The sequence below is a fragment of the Anomaloglossus baeobatrachus genome, chromosome 5 (genome assembly GCF_048569485.1).
Source record: "Anomaloglossus baeobatrachus isolate aAnoBae1 chromosome 5, aAnoBae1.hap1, whole genome shotgun sequence".
NCBI classification, from domain to species: Eukaryota; Metazoa; Chordata; class Amphibia; order Anura; family Aromobatidae; genus Anomaloglossus; species Anomaloglossus baeobatrachus.
The window spans coordinates 287,750,362-287,774,797 of record NC_134357.1 but is presented as its reverse complement, the minus strand read 5'-3'; the positions used below and the strand labels follow the sequence as shown (position 1 = coordinate 287,774,797).

The window sequence follows — 24,436 nt, the reverse complement described above, 5'->3', positions numbered from 1 at the left end:
ATGTGCAGGTTAATAGCATTTTTGGAAATTAAAGGTTTCCATTAAAGGGAACCTGTCAGGTCCAATATGCACCCAGAACCACGAGCAGTTCTGGGTACATATTGCTAATCCATGCCTAACCGTCCCTGTATCTAGTAGCATAGATAAGGAGATCTTTAGAAAAAGTATTTCTAAAGATCTTTTATCGCATGCTACTGAGCATGAGGACTAGTCCCAAGGGCGTTGCTTCCCTTGCTATTTGGCCCCATTAGCATGTTAGTACACCCCTGTGAGCCTTTAACACCATGACATTTGTGCTTAATACTGCTAAATATCTTTATAAAAGTGGGAGCTTTATTTTCTTATTAAACATTGTTCCAAATCCTTTATAAACATTGCAATACATACAATTCTAACTATCGGCCACCATTAGGTGGTGCTAAAAGCCCACATACACCTTAAATAAACCCACCGACAATGTATATGGTGGTGGGGGTAGTCTCTACAACAGATGATGTGACGTCTCACATAGAGAATAAAGAAGTTCTTGACTGAGCTGAATCTTCCTGTGTATGGAGGAGTCGGCTGATAGCTGCTTGTGTATGTGGACCTATAAGATATTACTGTATACTGGTATACTTTTACACTGCCCTCTTTTTACTATATGTTCAAAGGGATAATCCTATAAAATATTTTCATACAAAAAGGTGCTTTTGAAAAGCTGAGAAAAGTTGTGTAACGATTATTAAAATGTGTTCCCTTGGTGCTGCTAATGTTTACTGCTTGGGTAGCCTTTACACAGAATTAGTCTCCTTCCCCCTCTGGCAGCTGACAATTTAGTCCATTCCCCCTCTGGCAGCTGACAATTTAGTCCATTCTTACATAAAGGAACCTTCTCAACTATGGTATAATACATGTAACTGCATATGCTCTCCTGCTTTCCTATCAAGAATGGCAGACAGCCATTTTTAATGGCTGCTCTGCAGTTCATTATGCAGATACATGGTTGCGGGGAGAGGTACTGACTATGTCTGACCAACAGCACTCGACTTTCTATATGGAGCTTTCCTAGTGATAGATTACAGTAAACCCAAAATCCCCTAACGTACACTAGACCATAATCTGCCTATTAGATAAGCTGAAAGTGAGCACATGCTTATTGCTTAAGTACCAATATTGGAGTGTATGTATGGAAACACTGACTTGGTAAGCGTAGGTTAGGCACTTAGTCAATAATATCTGATTTACACATTATACTATGTAATGAAGGTGGCTTCCATTGTAGCTTACTGTGTCCTGTTCTGTTCATACAATGCTGGTATGGAAACATGAGCTCCTTATATGTGTCTTTTAGGCCACATTTTTCCCTATTGAAGTCATTAGAGGAAAGCACAAGAGAATAACACATGAGAGGACAAGCTATGATTTCATATTGCTACCATCCCACAGTGCTTTTTCAGGATGTGAGAATGGGATTGTGAAGAATAGCCTCTTATTCTATTATTTTAGGTTATACTATTGTATTAAGAAAAAAAATGTTTTTTTTCTTTTCCAATTCCTGATATAGTGATTCAGGATTCTCAGAAATTATAGGGATTATCTCAAGTTCTTAAATAAGTAAAATTGCACAGTGCTTATAAAAACTAGCAACTGCTGTTTACCTCTTATTAAAGGGAATCTGTCAGCAGGTTTTTGCTATCTAATCTGAGGACAGCAGGAGACAGTGGCTAAAATACCGAATTCAGTGATGTGTCATTTCTCAATTAAAACTATAGTGCTAAGATGTGTGTAACAATAAATATTGAAATACATACATGCATTTGTGCCGCCCCTGCAGCGGTCGAACCGCTCGGATCCGGGGTTGCTGCTGTGGCTTGAGGGTCTCCGGACCCGGGGGCTTGCGACCACTCAAATGCAAAGGGGACTATTTACAGGGGATAAGAGTTTGTGACATCACCCGTGGTTCGCGGTAAGGGGAGTACCTCCACTGCCGATGGGAGTACCTGGGGAAGATGGAGTGGGGCAGCCAGATGACGTTCCCTGCATGGTAGGGGAGGCCCCAGGACTCTGGATGGAGGTGTAGGGGAGCGCAGCGCTGGTTGGAAGCAGGGGAGGACAGCGTACTCACTCAGGCAGTGTTGGTGATGAAGCGACCGCAAAGCAGACTGACAACAAGGTAAACCAAGTCTCTGGGTGCCGCTGCCCTCTTGGGGGAGCTCGTCCGTGTATCCGTCCCCTCTGGTACTGCCGGGTGGTCCAGAGCCTGCCTCCGTGCACAAATTAGAAATGTTCTGGTGGCCCGTTGACTTAAAGCTGTCCGGGCCCTGCTCCCTACTTGTTGGTAGTGGAGCTGCGCTCTCAAGGGCTCACGCTTGGGATTTCTGTGGGCTGCATGGGTTGGAAAGCCCTATCCCCCTTGTTGCGCTAGTGCCCCTGATCTCTGAGCTTCTTGGGGACAGTCCATAAAGTCACTATCCTCCACAGGTTAATTGCCGGGTTGCCTGAAGCTACTCCCCGTCCTAGGGTCCTGTACCCTACCGTGCTTTCGGTCACGGACTGGTTATTAGACTTGAGCTGCTGACCATCATCCAAGACAGACCAGGTCTAGGCACCCAGCTTCAATTCCCTGCGACCGGATCTCCGACTCCTCCAGGCCCAGACCACCATCTGCAACCCAACCTCTAACATACAGGGAGCCACCACTCCCTCAGCTAATCACTTCTCGAGGGCTTCCACTACTCTGTTCTACTTCCCTCCCACCAGTCTGCCTGACCCCTAGGTGGGCGGCCCTATTCCAGCTAGGCAGCCCATTGGTGTGCCTGACAGGTTGTGGTGTGAGGAGTGGTTGGGATTTGGATGCGGATGGAGGCAGTACCATAGGTTGGGAACCCAGAACCATGGGGGGTTGAGCCCTGCACTAAAGAGCAGAATGACTAGACCAGGGGCGTCACACATTACTGCTATGAAAAGCATAAAAATATTGAGATATTTAGCACACAAAAATGGCCAGATTTTATGTGAGCCTGGAAGGGGGGTGCAGGGCTCAGCCCACCCCACACCTGCAGACTTTCTGTGACCTGTAGTTCCATTGCCTGTATTGTATACTGTTATTGTTTGGCCACAAGGTGGCCATGGTGTGCTCGGCCACTTCCTTTGTCCTGTGAGGTAGGGAGGGGATAAAGGGGAGAAATTGTGAGGAGAGTCACCGAGGAGAGGATGAATGCACATCTGTGGTTGGTGTGTGGTGACCTCAGAGAATTAGTAGGCCCTAAGGGCCAATCCTGGACCGGCAGGACAAGGGATCCTGTTGCTGTAGGATTGTCAAAACATCGTCCCCTGCTGTGGGTATCGTCTGGCCGGTTGGGAAGGCGAGTGTTTCCCTGCTGCGGATACTCAAAAAACTCCTCTGGCAACTGACAGTCAGTTGCACCCTCTGGAGAAGGGTACGTCTGGTCACGGCCGGAGCATAGCTAACGAAGAATACGCTGTAAGTCCCTTCCAGCCAACATGCAAGTCCCTGTGAGTGGGATGGAAGGGCTTAGGAGGTACAATGACTTGGCCAGTGCTAGAGTGACGTCTGTCAGGCGGATGAGTGGCCTTGTGGTGCCCAATGGTACACAGGTGCCAGAGAAGTGGCCGGCCGCCAAATTAGACTGTAATCGAGAATGCTGCAACTGTGAAGAACTCCTGTGGGACCAAATTCGGTACCCTGGTTACCCAGTCTGTTGATAGTGAAGAATGTTATATTGGTGTTGGATTGGGGGCGAAGTATGTGGAAACTGAAACTTAACGAAGTGATGTTGGATTGGGGGCGAAGTATATGGAAACTGAAACTAAACAAAGTGGTGTTGGATTGAGGGCGAAGTACCCTGTCAAGAGTAAAGTTAATGTTGAAAAGAAGAACTCCCCTGTGTGTCAATTCCTGTGTCAGAAAGAGTGTGACGTGCCGAATGGAAGACACAAATACTCCCTTTTATGTGGAGCAGAGTTTGGGAGGCATGGGGTTAACCGCCAGCCGTGCTGTGGCCTGGTAACCCCTGCTTGTGCAGCCACTACTGCCTGCCAGGTTCGGTTCTACAAGCCCAACAGCCAGCGACAAGGCGACCTCTTTTTGTTGGGTCCCTGCCTACTCTACTGTCTCTCTTTGGGTTAAAACACCCCTTCCAATTTATGGGCGGACAGGAATCTGCAAATGAAGAATTCAAATTGCCTAAGACTGAAGAGCAGGAGTGTGTCATTTATCAAGCTTTGTGCTGTTGTTTACTTACAAGGAAAGTTTAATCATGAGGTGATTATCACTGCACAGACTAGGTTTCACACAGTTGTAGGCCTCCTCTAATAAGCAACTCACTGTCAATACACAATGTACACAGAGAGCTGTGGTGTGGGTGGAGTTAGCTTTCTGAGCTATGCCTCATCTAAGAACTCTAATTATGTCCACAACTGCTGCACCAAATAAACTAAGTGATACATCGTTGGAATGAGGGCCTCTTTTCCTACATTATCCTGCTCTCAGATGAGGTAGCAAATACCCGATGACACAAATCTTCTTTATTGTTAAGAAATTAGGGATTTTTATTTTTGGAGTGTGCATCTTGCTGCCTTGGTTATGGGTCACCCTACGGTTTTAGAGAGGCTGATTAGCTAGGCAAGGAGCATGCGCTGTGCACGCTCATTGCTTTAGAGTCATTTTGTAGCTGGACAGATTTCTGGATATAGCCATCCTCAGTCTCCCTGTGCTTCTGCCATGCCGCTAAGGCAAAGATGCCTGTGTTAGCAGCATAGATCACTCAGTTCGGAGTAGCAGCGCAACCATATGCTGGTCTGAACTGTCAATATTCAGGAGCGCACCGACTCCGGGAATCAGGAAGCTGGGAGGTAGTGGTGCGGTGCGCTCCTGAAGAAACAACATGAGAAAAACTCAGTTTCTAACGGATCATCCTACTGTTTATTGAAGGTTAGTACCACTTTAAGAGAATGCAACATCATTTTAAGCCGGCTGTGTCTTCATTCAGGGAGATATTGAAGATTTTACCAGCTGCTGCTAAGGTATTTCCGTCTCTCTTTATGTCTCAAACAGACGAGCTGGAAAATACAGTCTTTTCTTCATATTATGTGAGCTGATATAGATGCTCGGCATTGTGCATTGTTCAAGGACACCTTTATAGACGGGATCTGAGGATGCGACTGGTGACATTGTAGGTTCTGATCTGTGCAGCTTTATATATGACCTAAATGATATACAATATTCTATATCTATAACAAGACTATGCACCTATAATCTGAAGACCACCAATTAAAATAGATACATTTAGGTAAAGGTGTAACATGATTTTTCTTGTGCATATAGATTATAGTTTTTCATGGGCCCTGAATGGATGATTTAAATTGAATATATGCTGCAAAATGCAAAACTGATGCAGAAATGTGAATCATATTGCACTGGAAATGTACAAACTGTACAAACATGTAAGATAATAGTAGGATCAGATGGCAGAAACTGCCCCATCATTTACGCTGATTGAAAACTGCACATTTATGGACAATTATCATTAGAAATGACCTGAATGTACTAAACCCACTCAGGCAATGACCTCATCCTAGTGGAGGAATGAGTACAACACTCCCACCTGCTGGCTGTTACACACATTGCAGGCTAAGAATATCACTTCTTGTTGCCATGGACATACTGGTGCACAGTGAATATATCACATCATGCAATACCAGGCCTATATATATCTCCTTACACTACAGGCCGCAACCTGTGATGCTTATATCTTTATTGACCAGAGAAATAACTTAAAGGGGTGGTTCACTACTATGAAATAGGGGCCACATCCCTGTAAAACTGATAGGGAAGGCTTTTTTCAAATAGCTTGCTCCAGCCAATTGTGCTTCTGAGCGGCGCTATTGCCGTCCACTCTTCCCCATCTCCTGACCCCTGGGTTCCGTGACCTCTGATATCCAGTGATGTCACGTTAACTTCCAGTTAACCTGACATCACCAAGGCGGGCCCAGTCTCCCTGAGTGATTGGGTTGTGGGCAGCATTTCACCGCTCATCGCAGCCCAGCATCGCTCCTGCTCCCTCACTGCAGAGTGCCGCAAGCAGGAGCGATGCTGGGCTGTGACGAGCGGTGAAACGCCGCCCACAGCTCAGTCACTCAACCATCCTTGCTCACATAGTCTTTTACTAGGCAATGTCCCACTAGCCAGATTCCTACTCCACACTGATGAGGGGCAAATACCCCGAAACGGCTGTCTGTGGATGGATACCATGTTTGGCATAGGTGGTCTCCTTGACTGTAGACTACCCTTCCCGTGGTTGTTCCTTCCCGGTGAAAGACCTGGCTAGTTTCCTGCCAGCGTTGAGAAACATGTGATGGTGTCTCCGCAGGCCTTCTTGCTTTGAATATTTCCCAGGGGGCATTGCTCTAGAATCACTGCGTTGAGAAACACGTGATGGTGTCTCCGCAGTGGTGGATGTTGATCTCCCTAAGGTCAACCATCCTTGCTCACATAGTCTTTTACTAGGCAATGTCCCACTAGCCAGATTCCTACTCCACACTGATGAGGGGCAAATACCCCGAAACGGCTGTCTGTGGATGGATACCATGTTTGGCATAGGTGGTCTCCTTGACTGGAGACTGCCCTTCCCGTGGTTGTTCCTTCCCTGTGAAAGACCTGGCTAGTTTCCTGCCAGCGTTGAGAAACATGTGATGGTGTCTTCGCAGGCCTTCTTGCTTTGAATATTTCCCAGGGGGCATTGCTCTAGAATCACTGCGTTGAGAAACACGTGATGGTGTCTCCGCAGTGGTGGATGTTGATCTCCCTAAGGTCAACCATCCTTGCTCACACAGTCACTCAGAGAGACTGGGGCCGCCTCAGTCATGTCAGGTCAACTAGAAGTTGACATGACCTCACCGGATATCAGAGGCCACCGAGCCCGGGGGTCACTTTCTAGGGATGAGCAAACCGCGATTGCACCGTTCAGAGGCAGAATTGACTGAACAAGGTATTTCGAAAACGCCTGCCATATCAGTTTTACAGGGATGTGGCTCCTTTTGCAGAGTAGTGAACCTCCTCTTTAAAACTCCGTTGCCCCTATAAAAATCGTTAATGCTCCCAACCCCCACCCCCTTCTACGATGTGCTATTTATAAAACTGGTGACTTATACATGGTGTAGCCTTTGGGCACCAACAGGTACCAGCACCTAGATGTGACTGAGCCCCCTGCGCCTTCTTTATCCCTATGAGGACAGAACGATTTTTCCTTTTTGCGCTTTTGTTTATTCCTCCCCTTATTCCAAGAGACATAATTTTTTTATTATTCCATTAAAATATGAGGGCTCATTTTTGGCGGATGAGTTGGAATTTTTCCCCCTTACCATTACTATCTGTTCACATTTGAATGAAATGAAACGCTATGGCTATAAAAACGCTAGACTGCAGTTAGCCAAAATGTACATGAGTAAGCCAAAATCCTTCTAGGAAAGCGTCTTGTGGACAGATAAGACCAAGATAGAGCTTTTTTGGTAAAACACATCATTCTACTGTTTACCGAAAATGGAATGAGGCCTACAAAGAAAAGAACACAGTATCTACAGTCACATATGGTGGATGTTCAGAGATGTTTTGAGGTTGTTTTGTGTCCTTTGGTATGTGGTGCCTTGACTGTGTGCAATGTATCATGAAATCTGAAGATTACCAAAGGATTTTGGGTTGCAATGTAGTGCCCAGTGTCAGAAAGCTGGGTTTGCATCCTAGGTCATGGGTCTTCCAGTAGGACAATGACTCCAAACAATTTCAAGAAGCACCTAGAAATGGATGGAAACAAATCACTGGAGAGTTCTGAACTGGCCGGCAATGAGTCTGGATCTAAATCCCACTGAATATCTGTGAAAAAAATCTTAAAATTGCTGTTGGGAGAAGGCGCCTTTAAATATGAGAGTCCTAGAGCATTTCACAAAAGAAGAGTCCAAAATTCCAAGTGAGAGGTGTAAGAAGCTTGTTGATGGTTAGTGATTGTTCAATTATAATGTTTTGGTAGATTGTTTTAAATTGTAATATTAGAAGATGAAAATATTCTAAAGAATAAAAAATAAAATTATTAAGGTTTGGCCATTATTTCTTAAATTAAAAACATGTAATATACTGTGCCACTGGCCGCTGTGGAGACAAGCAGAAGACAGGACAAGGACAAAATAGGGAGCCCATGTGCGGCAACGCGTTTCGAACGCTACCTGCGTTCTTTGTCAAGCCAGTTATCCCTGCATGCCGGACGTTGCCACAGCTGAGCTGGATCACTTTTTTCCCTTCTTGTTATCCCTGCATGCCGGACCTTGCCACAGCTGAGCTGGATCACCTTTTTCCCTTCTTGTTATCCCTGCATGCCGGACCTTGCCACAGCTGAGCTGGATCACCTTTTTCCCTTCTTGTTATCCCTGCATGCCGGACCTTGCCACAGCTGAGCTGGATCACCTTTTTCCCTTCTTGTTATCCCTGCATGCCGGACCTTGCCACAGCTGAGCTGGATCACCTTTTTCCCTTCTTGTTATCCATGCATGCCGGACCTTGCCACAGCTGAGCTGGATCACCTTTTTCCCTTCTGAGGAGCTTGACATCGCCTATTGTGAATAATGGATCTTGTGTTATTACCTGTGTATAGAGGAGTAACTTAGGGGTAATCCTGCCTATGATAATAATGGACCTGCTGAAAACTCTTCCTGAAAGGACAGGAAGTAAGAGTCTAAAATACCCCCATTGGCCAGTGTGACAATCACAAGATTACTAATTTTGCTTATTTATAAAGACTGTCACATGAAAAAAAATGTTTTAAAAAATATATGTAACACAAAATCCTGATACCTAATTACAATGATAGATCATTTTCTGATGACAGCTTCCTTGACGGTGCGGGCCTAAGGCCTAAGCCACACGGCGAGAATATCGGTGCGAGTGGAGTGCGATAAAACATTGCATTCCCCTCAGACCAATTCTAGCCTGTGTCAGCACACATGAGCGATTATTTTCTCAGCCCTAATCGGACCGAGAAAACAATCACAGCATGCTGCGATTGTAAGCTGAGACTCTTTCTCTCGCACCCATTCAAGTGAATGGGGCGAGAGAAAAATCGCACTGCACTCGCGATACACCGGTGTACTGCCAGTGCAGTGCGAGAATGGCAATAGCCGACTATGGAGGAGAGAGGGAGAGAAATCCCTCCCTCCCCTCCAGAGAGCCAGCCCGCCCTTCCTGAGTGCCGGCCCGTCCACCACAGCTGAGGTCTGCTCACATGATCGGACCTCAGATGCAGGCACACTCGTATGACACTCGGCTCCTGCTGTGCTGCCAGCGCGAGCCGAGTCTCATGCGAGCATCGCAGTAGTGCCCCGTGTGTTCCCGGCCTTACTGTGCTCCATCAGCTTATCTACAGCTCTATTGGTATATAAGCAGTATCAGAAGAGTTCATGTGTTAGGCATCAAGCTGGTCATATATTTAAATGTCCTTTCAGTTTAATGTTATCTAATAGAGAAAACCAGATTTGATCAAGGATAATTGAAAAACATTTGAACGATTTGTTCTGCGTCATTCCACCAGGAAGTGAAGAAGGAAATGATGAACCACTGATCTAATTGGAGAACTCGGCGTCCCTAGAGCTCGATGCCTGTGTTCTCTGCTTTCCTTGTGTGAGCAATTACAGTAATTATTATTATTCTTTATTTTTAATCCACCCTTTATTCCAGTTCATAAAAAAAGTACAAATAGGGATAAGTAAGGAGATCAGAATACCAACCGAACAGAAAATGGAAATACTCATCTATGTGGGTTTGTACGCTATATCACAGGGGTCCCCAATCTGTAGCTCGGGAGCCACATGTGGCTCACTGGCCCATGAAGTGTGGCTCGCGGCTGTCTGCCTGCTTGATGCCTTAACGCAGGACCACAACCGGGGGGGGGGACAAACAGAACTCTAGTCCGGGGCACCATCAGAAGGGGGGGCCCCTTCACGCTTTATTTATTGGATTGTCTGTGCGGTGTGGAGGTGGAGCAGGGATGGAGGCGGAGCTGGGGTGAAGTCTCCAGGGGGCCCCAAAATTATGCCAGTCAGGGGCCCTGAAACACCACTCATGTCTAGGAAATAACTATGTACAGCAGGTCTTCAGAAGGTGATTTTTAGGAATAGCCGGATCTTGGTATATCACCTGATTGTAATTTTGGTGGAAAAGCTTTGGCTGTCATTATACTGATAATGGGGCCTCTGGGTGTCACTACTAGAGATGAGCGAACCGGTCGCGGTTCGGCTCGAGGTCGGTTCGCCGAACGGAGGTCCCGTTCGAGTTCGGTTCGTCGAACGTTCGACGAACCAAACTCGAAAAGCATAGGAAACAATGGCAGGCAATCACAAACACATAAAAACACCTAGAAAACACCCTCAAAGGTGTCCAAAAGGTGACAAAAAACTCACAACACAACACAAACACATGGGAAAGTGACAAGGACAAATTCTCATGTGAAAACAAAACAGCGTTACGAGGAAAAAGAGGACGAGACACAGATATAGGCATGGCATGCCCTTCTAAAATCATGTAAAACACCGCAAGGTGACTCCAAGCGGAGTCTCCCTTTTTTCCAAAAATTGTGCCCCACACACACCCACCCATTCAGTGGCAGCAGTTGTGGCCCAGTTGTACACTTCACAGCTAGATTTGCATCAAGCACATTCAAAAATACGCTATTCTTAACCGTCCCCAGGATGACACCGGGGTAGGTAGCAAAGTCTTTCCTGATCCCAGCTCTGTTCATCTTGGCTTCTTTTAAAAACAATGTAAGCAAGGGTTACTCCAAGCGGAGTCTCCCTTTTTTCCAAAAATTGGGCCCCACACACACCCACCCCTTCAGTGGCAGCACTTGTGCCCTAGTTGTACACTTCACAGCTAGATTTGCATCAAGCACATTCAAAAATACGCCATCCTTAACCGTCTCCAGGATGACACCGGGGTAGGTAGCAAAGTCTTTCCTGATCCCAGCTCTGTTCATCTTGGCTTCTTTTAAAAACAATGTAAGCAAGGGTTACTCCAAGCGGAGTCTCCCTTTTTTCAAAAAATTGGACCCCACACACACCCACCCCTTCAGTGGCAGCAGTTGTGCCCCAGTTGTACACTTCACAGCTAGATTTGCATCAAGCACATTCAAAAATACGCCATCCTTAACCGTCCCCAGGATGACACCGGGGTAGGTAGCAAAGTCTTTCCTGATCCCAGCTCTGTTCATCTTGGATCATTTTTAAAAAACACAGCAAGCAAGGGTTACTCCAAGCGGAGTCTCCCTTTTTTCTAAAAATTGGGCCGCACACACACCCACCCCTTCAGTGGCAGCAGTTGTGCCCCAGTTGTACACTTCACAGCTAGATTTGCATCAAGCACATTCAAAAATACGCTATTCTTAACCGTCCCCAGGATGACACCAGGGTAGGTAGCAAAGTCTTTCCTGATCCCAGCTCTGTTCATCTTGGCTTCTTTTAAAAACAATGTAAGCAAGGGTTACTCCAAGCGGAGTCTCCCTTTTTTCCAAAAGTTGGGCCCCACACACACCCACCCCTTCAGTGGCAGCAGTTGTGCCCCAGTTGTACACTTCACAGCTAGATTTGCATCAAGCACATTCAAAAATACGCCATCCTTAACCGTCTCCAGGATGACACCGGGGTAGTGTCACGCTCCCAGGGTCCCCTGCCTTGCTTCCCGGCTCCCTTGCCTCGCTCCCCGGCTCACCTGCCACGCTCTCCGGCTTCCCTGCCTCGCTCCCCGGCTCCTCTGTCAGGCGTCCCCCGCTCCACAGCCTCCAGCCCCCATCACCTGCGGTGCCCAGGCGGCTCGGTCCCCGCTCCCGGCGCCCGTCGGCAGCTCTGCTCCAGGCCGGCTCCCCTGCCTCCTGTTCACCGCTCCCTGCCCTGGCTTCTGGCACCCGGGCCTCGCGCATGCGCATTAGGGCGCGCGCGCGGTCATTGACCCTTTCTTAAAAGGCCAGTGTCCTCCAACAGGATATTGAAGGATCAGGTACTGGGTATATAGGGGGATCCTTTCCAAGTGGGCGGGGCCTGTTCTTCATGTTTTCTAAGCTAGGAGTCAGGTCTCCTTGTGTCTGTGATATACTCACCTATCTCTCTCGTAGAGCCGCTCCTGCCTCGCCAACCGGTCCTGACGATACCCGAACCCCGAACGGAGACGGCCTGCCATCCCGTCAGTTCCTGCCATCTCCGATCCCTGTGGTGACCCGTCTTCTCGCTCCATTGGTTCCGGACTCTGCCTGACGACATCTCGGCCTCCGAACCTGAGCTCCGTCACCCGGACTACCATCAGAGACCCCGTGGTCCCAGGGACTTCTTTACACCACTCCTCTAAACGGACTGTCCTGCTAGTGCTCTGGCTACCGAGCACCTTGCCCTCGGTGAGGTGTTCAGCCCAGTGGATCCACCTCCTGGGTCTGCCCGTCCACCTGGCCCTAACAGGTAGGTAGCAAACTCTTTCCTGATCCCAGCTCTGTTCATCTTGGCTTCTTTTAAAAACAATGTAAGCAAGGGTTACTCCAAGCGGAGTCTCCCTTTTTTTCCAAAAATTGGGCGCCCCACACACCCACCCCTTCAGTGGCAGCAGTTGTGCCCCAGTTGTACACTTCACAGCTAGATTTGCATCAAGCACATTCAAAAATACGCCATCCTTAACCGTCCCCAGGATGACACCGGGGTAGGTAGCAAAGTCTTTCTTGATCCCAGCTCTGTTCATCTTGGCTTCTTTTAAAAACAATGTAAGCAAGGGTTACTCCAAGCGGAGTCTCCCTTTTTTCCAAATATTGGGCCCCACACACACCCACCCCTTCAGTGGCAGCAGTTGTGCCCCAGTTGTACACTTCACAGCTAGATTTGCATCAAGCACATTCAAAAATACGCCATCCTTAACCGTCCCCAGGATGACACCGGGGTAGGTAGCAAAGTCTTTCCTGATCCCAGCTCTGTTCATCTTGGATCATTTTTAAAAAACACAGCAAGCAAGGGTTACTCCAAGCGGAGTCTCCCTTTTTTTCCAAAAATTGTGCCCCACACACACCCACCCATTCAGTGGCAGCACTTGTGCCCCAGTTGTACACTTCACAGCTAGATTTGCATCAAGCACATTCAAAAATACGCCATCCTTTTCCGTCCTCAGGAATGCACCGGGGTAGGTAGCAAAGTCTTTGCTGAACCATGAATTGTTCATCTTGGGAACTTTTAAAAAACACAGCAAGCAAGGGTTACTCCAAGCGGAGTCTCCCTTTTTTCCAAAAATTGGGCCCCACACACACCCACCCCTTCAGTGGCAGCAGTTGTGCCCCAGTTGTACACGTCACAGCTAAATTTGCATCAAGCACATTCCAAATCCACAAGCATTTACTCTCCCCAGGATGACACAGGGGTAGTTAATTCCTGGTGGATCCATGACTTGTTCATTTTGATGAACGTTAGTCTATCCACATTGTCACTGGACAGACGCGTGTGCTTATCTGTCAGCACACACCCAGCAGCACTGAAGACACATTCAGAGACAACGCTGGCAGCTGGACACGACAAAATCTCCAAGGCGTAACTGGAGAGCTCTGGCCATTTTTCTAGATTTGAAGCCCAAAATGAGCAAGGCTCCATTTGCAAAGTCATGGCATCGATGTTCATTTGGAGATACTCCTGTATCATCCTCTCCAGCCGTTGACTATGTGTCAGACTTGTTGTCTCTGGTGGCCTTGCAAAGGAGGGTCTAAAAAAAGTATGAAAAGATTCCATAAAATTGCTGTTACCAGCACCAGATACAGTCCTACTGGTACGGGTAGACTGTTGAAGATGACGAGACCGTCCCATGTTTGTCAAGTTACAACTGGCAGATTCACTCCCTGCACCTGCACGGTTGTTTGGTGGAAAAGCCGAGCTAAGATCGAGTAACAGCTTCTGTTGATACTCCTGCATTCGTGCGTCCCTTTCTATGGCTGGAATTATGTCACAAAATTTGGACTTGTACCGGGGATCTAATAGTGTGGCAATCCAGTAGTCATCATCACTTCTAATTTTGACAATACGAGGGTCATGTTGGAGGTAGTGCAACAAGAAGGCACTCATGTGTCTTGCGCAGCCATGCGGACCAAGTCCATGCTGTGTTTGTGGCATAGAGGTGCTACCCGTTCTTTCTTCCTCTGACATCTCCCTCCAACCTCTTTCAACTGAAATTTGACCAAGGTCTCCCTCATCCGCTGAGTCTTCCATGTCCATGGACAGTTCGTCCTCCATTTCTTCATGTTCTCCTGCACCTTCCTCAACATTTCGCCTGCTACTATGCGCCCTTGTTGATCCCTGTCCCCCATGGTCCCATGCCTGCTGCGTTGGTGATGATGAACGTCTGGACCTTGGTGATGTTGTTGTCCCTTGCGCATATGAATCCTCCTGTAGTTCCTCCCCTTCCTGTTGTCCCACCCCCTGACTCCGAATAGTGTTTAGCGTGTGCTCCAGCATGTAAATGACTGGAATTGTCATGCTGATAATGGCATTGTCAGCGCTAAACATATTCGTCGCCATGTCGAAACTGTGCAGAAGGGTGCATAGGTCCTTGATCTGAGACCACTCCATCAGGGTGATCTGCCCCACCTCTGCATCTCGTTGGCCCAGGCTATACGTCATGACGTATTGCACCAGGGCTCGGCGGTGCTGCCACAGTCGCTGTAACATGTGGAGAGTCGAATTCCAGCGTGTCGGCACATCGCATTTCAGGCGATGAACCGGCAGGCCGAAAGACTTCTGGAGCGATGCAAGTCGCTCAGCTGCGGCGCTTGAACGGCGGAAGTGAGCAGACAGTTTTCGTGCCCTGGTCAGAAGGCCATCTAGGCCGGGATAGTGTGTTAAAAATTGCTGGACAACAAGGTTCAACCCGTGAGCCATACAAGGTACGTGTGTCACCTTGCCCAAGCAAAGGGCCGCACCCAGGTTTGCAGCATTGTCGCACACGGCCTTACCAAGCTGCAGGTTGAGTGGAGACAACCATTTATTAAACTCGGACCGCAGAGCTGACCACAACTCCTCAGCTGTGTGACTCTTATTCCCAAGACATGTCAAGCTAAAGACCGCCTGATGACGTTGCGCTCTGCTGCCAGCATAGTAATGAGGGGTGCGTGATTCCTTCTGCGCAGTGAGAACGCTGGTGGCCTGACCAGGCAGGCTTGGGGCGGAGGTGGAGGACCCAGATGAGATGGAGGAGGCAGAAGCAGTGGCGGAACTTGGACAGACAGAGGATTGACACACAAGTCGTGGGGACGGCAAGACTTGTGCAGCAGACCCTTCACCATCTATACACTCAGTGTTTGCTAGTATAATGGCTTAGTTATAATGAGTTTGAGTGTGCAATGCAGGCAGACGTGCTGCAAATATCTTTGCACTACTGGGACTATACAGAAGTCCAATAGCCACGTTTAGGATGCCACTAGGTTCACTCAGTGTTTGCTAGTATAATGGCTTAGTTATAATGAGTTGGAGTGTGCAATGCAGGCAGACGTGCTGCAAATATCTTTGCACTACTGGGACTATACAGAAGTCCAATAGCCACGTTTAGGATGCCACTAAGTTCACTCAGTGTTTGCTAGTATAATGGCTTAGTAACAATGAGTTTGAGTGTGCAATGCAGGCAGACGTGCTGCAAATATCTGTGCACTAGTGGGACTATACAGAAGTCCAATAGCCACGTTTAGGATGCCACTAGGTTCACTCAGTGTTTGCTAGTATAATGGCTTAGTAACAATGAGTTTGAGTGTGCAATGCAGGCAGACGTGCTGCAAATATCTGTGCACTAGTGGGACTATACAGAAGTCCAATAGCCACGTTTAGGATGCCACTAGGTACACTCAGTGTTTGGTAGTATAATGGCTTAGTTATAATGAGTTTGAGTGTGCAATGCAGGCAGACGTGCTGCAAATATCTTTGCACTACTGGGACTATACAGAAGTCCAATAGCCACGTTTAGGATGCCACTAAGTTCACTCAGTGTTTGCTAGTATAATGGCTTAGTAACAATGAGTTTGAGTGTGCAATGCAGGCAGACGTGCTGCAAATATCTGTGCACTAGTGGGACTATACAGAAGTCCAATAGCCACGTTTAGGATGCCACTAGGTACACTCAGTGTTTGCTAGTATAATGGCTTAGTAACAATGAGTTTGAGTGTGCAATGCAGGCAGACGTGCTGCAAATATCTTTGCACTAGTGGGACAATACAGAAGTCCAATAGCCACGTTTAGGATGCCACTAGGTTCACTCAGTGTTTGCTAGTATAATGGCTTAGTTATAATGAGTTGGAGTGTGCAATGCAGGCAGACGTGCTGCAAATATCTGTGCACTAGTGGGACTATACAGAAGTCCAATAGCCACGTTTAGGATGCCACTAGGTACACTCAGTGTTTGCTAGTATAATGGCTTAGTAACAATGAGTTTGAGTGTGCAATGCAGGCAGACGTGCTGCAAATATCTTTGCACTAGTGGGACAATACAGAAGTCCAATAGCCACGTTTAGGATGCCACTAGGTTCACTCAGTGTTTGCTAGTATAATGGCTTAATTATAATGAGTTGGAGTGTGCAGTGCAGGCAGACGTGCTGCAAATATCTTTGCACTACTGGGACTATACAGAAGTCCAATAGCCACATTTAGGATGCCACTAAGTTCACTCAGTGTTTGCTAGTATAATGGCTTAGTAACAATGAGTTTGAGTGTGCAATGCAGGCAGACGTGCTGCAAATATCTGTGCACTAGTGGGACTATACAGAAGTCAAATAGCCACGTTTAGGATGCCACTAGGTTCACTCAGTGTTTGCTAGTATAATGGCTTAGTAACAATGAGTTTGAGTGTGCAATGCAGGCAGACGTGCTGCAAATATCTGTGCACTAGTGGGACTATACAGAAGTCAAATAGCCACGTTTAGGATGCCACTAGGTTCACTCAGTGTTTGCTAGTATAATGGCTTAGTAACAATGAGTTTGAGTGTGCAATGCAGGTAGACGTGCTGCAAATATCTGTGCACTAGTGGGACTATACAGAAGTCCAATAGCCACGTTTAGGATGCCACTAGGTTCACTCAGTGTTTGCTAGTATAATGGCTTAGTAACAATGAGTTTGAGTGTGCAATGCAGGCAGATGTGCTGCAAATATCTGTGCACTAGTGGGACTATACAGAAGTCCAATAGCCACGTTTAGGATGCCACTAGGTGCACTCAGTGTTTGCTAGTATAATGGCTTAGTTATAATGAGTTGGAGTGTGCAATGCAGGCAGACGTGCTGCAAATATCTTTGCACTAGTGGGACTATACAGAAGTCCAATAGCCACGTTTAGGATGCCACTAGGTTCACTCAGTGTTTGCTAGTATAATGGCTTAGTAACAATGAGTTTGAGTGTGCAATGCAGGCAGACGTGCTGCAAATATCTTTGCACTAGTGGGACAATACAGAAGTCCAACAGCCACGTTTAGGATGCCACTAGGTTCACTCAGTGTTTGCTAGTATAATGGCTTAGTTATAATGAGTTGGAGTGTGCAATGCAGGCAGACGTGCTGCAAATATCTTTGCACTACTGGGACTATACAGAAGTCCAATAGCCACGTTTAGGATGCCACTAAGTTCACTCAGTGTTTGCTAGTATAATGGCTTAGTTATAATGAGTTTGAGTGTGCAATGCAGGCAGACATGCTGCAAATATCTGTGCACTAGTGGGACTATACAGAAGTCCAATAGCCACGTTTAGGATGCCACTAGGTTCACTCAGTGTTTGCTAGTATAATGGCTTAGTAACAATGAGTTTGAGTGTGCAATGCAAGCAGACATGCTGCAAATATCTGTGCACTAGTGGGACTATACAAAAGTCCAATAGCCACGTTTAGGATGCCACTAGGTTCACTCAGTGTTTGCTAGTATAATGGCTTAGTTATAATGAGTTTGAGTGTGCAATGCAGGCAGACGTGCTGCAAATATCTGTGCACTAGTGGGACTATACAGAAGTCCAATAGCCACGTTTAGGATGCCACTAAGTTCACTCATTGTTTGCTAGTATAATGGCTTAGTAACAATGAGTTTGAGTGTGCAAAGGGCAGGAGGGTACAGTGGCAGGGTTGTGGGTCTCTGGGTAGAGGAAAGGAAGCCTGCCTTTCTATCCCTCCTAATGGGGAAATGCAGCGAGGAAATCCCTGACCTTAGCTACACAGACGCTGTCATCTTGTGTAGCTGTTAAACTCTGTTTTCAGGACCTGTCACCTATGGCTCTGACCCTGCCGGTACGAGCCTTTAAAAGGACTGATAGAAAGTGCTCTCCCTAAGCTGTCTAGCGCTTTGTATGGAGCGCATACAGCAGTATCGGCGATAGGACTCAGGACGGAGCTGCGCCAGTGATGTCTGACACCAAGGACGCAGAAGGCAGATAATGGCGTGCTGGAGGAAAATGTCCGTTTTTATAATGCAGGGACATGTGACATGGACATCCTATCACACATGCCGTTGCTTCTCTGGCTAAAAGTCCACTTAGCTGTGTGTGTGTCTGGGATTGGCTGACATGCTGGCCCTCCCAACTACACGCGCGCGCTTAGGGAAGGAAGACAAGGAAAAAAAAAAAAAATGGCGATCGCCATTATCCATACAGCAGTGATCTGAATGCGCTGTTCCCGCACACTATACACTGAAATGTCATAATAGTGTGAGTCACAGAGTGACTTACACTATTACAGCGGAAAGCCAGCTAAGAATTAGCTGTTTTTTTTGCTGCTAGAACCATTCTCGAACGTATCTAGAACTATCGAGCTTTTGCAAAAAAGCTCGAATTCTAGTTCGATCTAGAACAGCCCCCAAAATCACTCGAGCCGCGAACTGGAGAACCACGAACCACGAACCGCGCTCAACTCTAGTCACTACTGTGAGGGAGGCAGGAGTTGTATGTGACTTGTCTAGTGCCCCTGAAACCATCAGGGTGCTAGAAGGTTCTGCATCCCCACAAGGATGCAGGGCCTACCCCCTTAGGGACTCAGGACCCCAGTGTCGGTACCAACAAAAACCCAGGTAATCCCAGTTATCCCTAAAAATCCCTCATACAATGGTACCCAGAAAGGGTTGGACCATGGATGACCACCTAGAGGTGGAGCCAATCCTGTCCACTAGTTGACCAGGACAGAGAGAACACAGGAAGTCAGTAGTCAGAACTGCAGTGACTGTAGAGAGACAAGTGTCAGACAGGCGAGGAGTGAAGGTGGAAGCGAAGCGACGTCCTAACTCGGGTTAACGGTGGACCTGGCTGACCTTAAAGAGTCCCAAGACTCAGTAGCAAAGGGAGAACCGGGGACTGGACCAGAGACACCAACCCCACAGGGTTCATGCTACCGTCAGGCAGACAGAAGTGGACAAACGACAAGACGGGGACCCCCAGTTGTTCTATACCACAGGGACCCACTCACCAGAGACAGGTGCAGGGGAAGAAGGTACCAGAGAACCAAACTGGCACTGGGACGAAGGGGACCTGGAGGCGAAACCAGCCGGCCTCGGGCAACCAGTCAACACCTACCAGCAGTGAGTAAACCAGTTGCATTGAACACCTGTGTGGACTACCTTCTTCTGACGCCCACTGCACCATACACCCTCTGTGGCAAAAGCCTACTTGCGGTGGGTCTACTATTCTTGCTGCGAATTCCACCAGCCCCAGTAGAGACATTCTGCAACGGCGGCTCCCTACACCCCTACACTTAGCCGCAACACCGCAAGTGGCGTCTCAAGTGAACATTATCTTATTCTCCCCTATAAATATCCCCATTACAAAAAGGGCCCAGGGCACGGAACCAGGCAACGACCACCACCGTGACATTCCCAATAGAGACACTGCCCGGGACCGAGTACCCCATATCTCTGGGTGCTACACTTGCAAACCTCATTCAGAGCTGAATGTGCATCATGACGCTCTCTTAGCACTGAATGTGTCTTTTAAGGTCAGAAAAGTTGGGGACCTCTGCTATATCACCTAGGCATCCTTTTTGAGTGGAACAATGTAAAACTAAAAATAAATAACTTTGCAAATAGACTTAATTGGTTGTCCACTACTTGGACAACCCCAACTCATTCTCATGTTCACCCCCCATAAAATAAATAAACCTATACTCACCTCCAGTGAGGTGGTGGTTCCAGCGCCGTCTCAAGCCGCATTCCAGGGGCCCATGTGATATTGTTATGACACGGGGACCTGCGACCAATCAGCACCGGATTCCTTCCCCATGTCTTTGGGCGCTTGAGCAGGAAGTCAACACTACACTCACATCCTGCTGAAATGTCCGAAGGCGGGGAGACAGTCCATGAGCACTGATTGGTCTCGGGGCCCTCGTATAATAACAATGTCATGTGGGCCCTGGGAATGCGGCTTCAGACATCGCTGGAACTGCGGCCGCACTGGAGGTGAGTAAAGGCTTACAAGGGGAATGAGAAGGAGTAGTCCAAGTAGTGGACAACCCTTTTAAAGAAGACCTAATGGTTCTCTTCACATATCTATTTTAGTATTACCCTTATTATCCACAAAAAAACCCCAGACATTTACTAGAACTTTCCATTGTGTTGTTCCTCTGTTATTCATCTAAAAATGTATGAATAAATTGACAGCTGGGTGTTACATTGGGGGTGTGTCCTCTCACACTGTCCAATCAGTGCCGGTAGTCCCAGTCTATATACTGACACACCCCTTTGCCAAGTGGAATAGTAACACCCATTTGTCAATTTAGTTTTGAATTTATAGAAGGAATGACAAAGAGATGAGTTGCAACAAAATGAGCTGTGGAATACAATAGGAAGTTGACAGGTCCTTTTAAATAAATATGTTGCCATTATGTGTCTACAGCTCTGATGCAGATCTATGTGCATCCATGGTTACAAACTATAAACAAACCTTTTCCTGTCTTACTCTATTTCATCTGTCCTCATCTTGTTACTACCAATCATTCAGAAGAATACCAAAAGAAGGGTACATATTGCACACTGATCTGGTTATACAAATGAGCAAGCACAAAAGAGGTTTCACATATTGTACAGATCCCAAGTGTCAAGATCATAATATCCCTAAGTATAAAAGGCCAAAAATGACAGCAAATTAATAAAAATTACCATGGTTAAAGGCAATTTGCCACCAGGATTTTGCTACCTCATCTCAGAGCAGTATAATGTACAAAAAGAGACCCTGATTCCAACAATGTATCATTTAGTTTACTGGGTGCAGTGGTTGTGACACAATCAGAGTTCATAAAGTAGTATGTAGCAGAGCTCAGAAAGCTAACCACACCCACACCACAGCTCTTTATGTACATTGTCTATTGACAGTGAGCTGCTTATAAGAGGGGGAGGCGTGGTCGGTGAGCCATAACCGTGGCAGTGATAATATCCTGATTTCATGCATTGAGAATATTATTTCTATACTTGTTCTACAGCCGAAAGCACAAACTTCTCACTTGTTCTCTATCAGAATGTTTAGTGTGATAGTTAATGAGTTAGTGACATAACATCAAGGTGACAAAGACCCATTCATACAGAAAAAGAACAAATAGACTGGTAACATCACAGGCAGTGGAGTTTGGCTTGCTTCAAGGGCCATGGTCACTTTCTATTATTTAAAGTAATTTTGTCAGTATGACTTTTGTAATCAGTAATATGTCGACACACTTTCCTGCTACAGTGTCAGTCAAAATAATTCAACCTCCATTGCAAATTAGGCTTAATACTAAAGTTTACAAACTTTGCCAATTCTTCTTATTTGAATGGTTAACTGCAATCTAAATGTTTTAACATAACCTACAAAATAAGTGGTTTCTCCATATTCAACACATCACTTTTCTATGAGGTTCCAGTCAGGCAATTGTAATGGCCACTCTAAAAATCTCCCAAGACTTCTTCTGAAACAAGTCTTGGTAGGATGAGTTATGCTGGTTAGGATCATTGTCCTATTGGAAGATCGAATGATCACCAAGCTTCAGTTTCTTTACAGAAGACATGATGTTTTCTCCTAGGATTTTCTGATTTTTGTTTGACTCAATCCCATCCTCCACACGCTGCAGATTTCCCATGCCATAGAAAGCAAAACAGCCCCAGAGCATCACCAAGTTACCACCATGCATCATTGTAGGTACTATTGAAGAACCAGCATACTCAACTGTAGGCAAGCTGTTCTTTTCAGTATATGCTTCATTCTTCCTCCTTCAGACATACCAAAGTTCTAGTTTCATGTATAGTTCCACGGTATATAATCCCAAAACGTCTGTGGCTATTTTGTATGGTTTTGAGCTTATTATATTCATATTTTATTGTGCTTTTATGTCAGTAGAGGTTACATCTTCAATTTTAAGCATGGATACCTTCAACATTTGGTATGTAACTTACTGTGAAAACTGAAATCTCAGTGCCTGCTGCCTCCAAATCTTGCTGCATGTGTTTGGCAGTGTCTTGAGAAGTTTCGGCCACCTACCTCCTCAGGAATTTGGTGGCAACCAGTGATAGCCTCCTCACTCTGCCTTGTCTAGTATAGGAATTGTTCCTATGACTTTGAACTTGTGAACTATGTTACCAACTGTGTCTCTAGGAGTATAAAATGCCTTTGCTTTCTTTTTTTGTGTTCTTTTCTTTGTTTTGAAAGGCAAAGATCTCTTCTCTGAACTTTAAGGACCTTTCTTGACAATCCAAAGCATTACTGATCTAGAGGCCATTACCTTAGAAGAACCCTCAAGAACGCTGCCAGAAGCTGTTATGCATTACATTTGCAGCAGGTCACAACAGCCAAAGGTGCTCTACTAAGTACTAAAAACTCTTGTCATGAAGGAGAGGAATAATTTTGAGACTGCAGTAGTCATAGGAACGACTTGCTTCTAGCCACAGTTGCCCATTGTATCTTCCCATGTAAAAGGATATTTAGCTTCTAAAGCTGTTAGTTCAATCAGGGACTTTAAGGCTGAGCTCACATGAGCGTATAACTCAGACGAGTGTTAAGCAATGTTTTATCAGATAGCAGTTGCTCCAATGTTATATCAACCAGTGTTATTTTTCTCATGCTGATTGGGTATGAGAAAAAAAATAACAGCATGTTTTGAGTGGCTGTGCAAATCGGATGGCGCCCTCATTCAAGTCTATGGGTGCGTGGAATTCATCATATTGCACTCAAATGACATCTGAGTTCCGTCCGATTTCCATGGACTCATAGAATGGAGAAGGTGGAGAAATTTTGTCCTTCATCTTCTCCTCCGTGATGTGATTCCCTCATGTAAGAGAATCAGATCACACTGAGCTGACACTGATCAAACTCTGATTGGAGTGTCCTCAGCATAATCAGCCCAATTCTCTTGTATGAGAGAATCTACGGCCGTGTGATGCATAGAGCAACTGCCATGCCTTAACCCATTCACAACGGGACAAATTTCAGTTTTTGAGTTTTCGTTTTTTCCCTCCCCTTCTTCCCAGAGCCATAACTTTTTTATTTTTCTGTCAACATAGACATATCAGGACTTTTTTTTTTTTTACGGGACGAGTTGTACTTTTGAATGACATGATTCTTTCTGCCACATGCTGTACTGGAAAACAGGAAAAAATTCCAAATGGGGAAAAATTGTGAAAAGCACACAATTCTGACTTTTTTTGGTAATTGTTACAGTGTATTTTTTGTGGTCAAAATTACCTCGTAATAAGATTCTCCTCATCAGTACGAGTACGGTGATACCAAACATGTCCAGTTTTTTAATTATTTTAGTGGTGAAAAAAAATCAGAAGTTTGCAAAAAAAAATCAAAAACTTGGAGCGGTTGTGTCGCCATTTTCCAAGACTCGTAACTTTTTCATTTTTCAGTCTATGGAGCTGTGTGATGGCTTTTTGTTTTGAGGGCTAAGATGACAATTTTTGTATGCATTTTGGGATACATATGTTGGTTTGATAGCTTGTTACAACATTTTTTGTGGTACTGCAGTGACCATAAAAACATAATTTTGTCATTCTTGAATTTTGTTTACAGTGTTTAACAATTAATTATGTTTAGATTTTGATAGATCAGACTTACTAAACTCAGCAATATCTCATATGTATATATTTTTTATACTTTTATCTTTATTTTTATTGGGGAAAAGGGGGTGATTTTAACTTTTTTATGTTTTTTAATTTTTTAAAACATTTTCTTAATAGTCCCCTTAGGGGTCTATAACCTGCGATTGTCTGATCACATTTACTATATACAGCAATGCCTCAGCATTGCTGTATATAACAGAAATCACTATCTTCTTTGAAGCCTGGCAACAGGCAGAGTTTTAAAGGAGCGCTGCTATGACAAGGGCGGAGGTCTTTAGCAGACCCTCTGCTAATATAACAACTTATTTGCAAACTGCAAACAAGTCACGGGGTGCACCGATGAGTGCTTAAAAT

The 24,436-nt window shown here is 45.9% G+C and overlaps 1 protein-coding gene and 1 long non-coding RNA gene across 4 annotated transcripts in view; one reads left to right on the top strand and one right to left on the bottom strand.

The window, feature by feature from the left end:
* The window catches only part of SEPTIN9 (septin 9), a 440,211-nt gene that overhangs the window by 265,984 nt on the left and 149,791 nt on the right, over positions 1 to 24,436 (bottom strand). The gene's annotated exons all lie outside the window — the stretch shown is intronic.
* On the top strand, positions 7,519 to 22,803 carry LOC142309986 (uncharacterized). The gene is made up of 3 exons (XR_012754048.1): positions 7,519 to 7,994; positions 12,150 to 12,486; positions 22,671 to 22,803. It is a non-coding gene; the product is annotated as an uncharacterized LOC142309986 (long non-coding RNA).